We start from the raw sequence: 2047 nt of genomic DNA, 5'->3' as shown, positions 1-2047 counted from the left end.
TTCCCTTCTCTCCCTCTGCAGGAGATGGGGGAAGGAAGAATACAGAAAAGTTTGTGCATTGAGATAAAAGATAGTAATTTCTTACCACTTAAAAGAATTGGATGGTGAAAAACAAACAGAAAAAGCTAAGCCAACTTTTCCATTCCCCACTCCTTCTACCCAGGCTGAACTTCACTCCTTCATCTTCAAAGCCAGGTTGGATGAGTCCTTGATCAACCTGCTCTGGTGGGAGGTGTCCCTGCCCAGGGCAGGGGGTTGGGGCTGGATGTTCTCTAAAGTCCATTCCAACCCCTAAAATTCTGTGATTCTATTTCTGATGCCTCTCCTCCCATCAAGCAGTGTAGGGATGTGGGAATGGCAGTTGTGGTCTGTCCATAACACTTCCTCTTCCCTCTCCCCTTTTTCCAAGCTTTTCCCTGCTCCGCTGTGGGTTCTGCCCATGCTCTGCTGTCCTTGAAGGATAAATCTGCTCCAATGTGAGTTCCTGCCCCAGTGTGGGCTCACTGTGGACTGCTGGTTCCTTCAGAGCATTTCCTGCAGCATAGAAATCTACTTCACCATGGTCTTCTCCATGGCCTGCAAGGGCATATTCTCCAGCACCTCTTGTTCCCCTCCTCCTCTGACCTGGGTGTCCACAGGACATGTTTCTTGCACTTTTTCTGCACTGCTGCCCTCTAAAATATGCTTTTCTCAAAGCACTATCTTTGTCTTAAGAGGCTTATCTCTGTCCTGCTTGTCCAAGGGGTGTCTGATATCTCTCCTGTTGGAGCTCCACTGAGCAATGCCCAGTCTGTCCCCAGGTGGTGATTGTTCCCTTCTGCGTAACTCCTCTGGGTAATAGACTGGGTAGGACACTCTGTGGTATGGAATATCCCTCTGGCCAGTTCAGGTCACCTGTCCTGGCCAAAGCTCCCTCATAGCATCTCATGCAGCTCCTCACTGGCAGAGCATGAGACACTGCAAAGTCCCTGAGTTAGGGTAAGCAGTGCTCAGTAACAACCAAACATCAGTGTGTTTTCAGCATTATCCTCATACTGAATCCAAAGCCAGCACTGTCCCAGCCACTGAGAGGAAAATGGACTCTGTCCCAGTTGAAACCAGGACAAACCTTTCCCTAATGTCCATTCTGGTGTCCTATGTAGGACTGGGGAGATTCCACAACCTATTTGTCTCTTGGCCAGTGTATGGCTCAGGCTTTGCTAGACATTTCCTACTAGTCCAGCAGCCTCTGATAGCTGTGTGTGCTGCAGACATCCATGAGCAGCACAGAAATAGCATGTTTTGACAGGATTTTTCCAGCAGAGGACTGTGTTAGCTTCTGCTTTGTCAGAAACTGCTCAGTTCCCCTGAATTTGTCAATATTTGTACTTTTGCTTGCTTTTATAGCCCACTGGGGTTAGCTTTTGGTATATTCTGGGGCTGCTTTTTGAGCTCCAGGAGATACAGTCTATTAACCCTCTATCCTGTAGAATATAAGGAGACAGTCAGAGTTGAAAGTGTTCATCCAGCATTGGACCTGGCTGTGTGGATGGGATTTGTATGGGGTATTTTTAGCACTTCCCTGTGGCACAGGTGACTTAGCATCTCTATGTGCAGCATCACAAGGTCTCTCAGCACAAGGCAGTGTGGAGGTAACAGAGGATCAGGTTTACCAGGAGGCAAAACTAAACAAGGAGTTTGTGATCACTAGCTCATTTAATCTGTACCCTATGCCTAGGCAGAATTCAGAGGAACTGAGAAAAATCCACCCCTACAAGGCTGATTGTACCCGTTCTCACATGAAATCTCCATTGTACATGAGAAACTCCCCATGAGCTGCAGTGTGAGCTCAGCCCAGAAACCAACCCAGGCCTGGGCTGCAGCCAAAGGAGTGTGGGCAGCAGGTCAAGGGAGGTGATTCTTCCCCTCTGCTCTCCTGAGACCCACCTGGAATACTGCACACAGTTCTGGTGTCCTCAACACAAAAACGACATGGAACTGTTGGAGCAAGTCCAGAGAAGGCCATGAAGTTGCTGAGGGTACTGAAGCATCTCCCCTGTGAGGACAG

Source organism: Acanthisitta chloris, unplaced genomic scaffold (assembly GCF_000695815.1).
Source record: "Acanthisitta chloris isolate BGI_N310 unplaced genomic scaffold, ASM69581v1 scaffold8999, whole genome shotgun sequence".
Lineage (NCBI taxonomy): Eukaryota > Metazoa > Chordata > Aves > Passeriformes > Acanthisittidae > Acanthisitta > Acanthisitta chloris.
Note: the sequence above shows the minus strand (reverse complement) of the source record.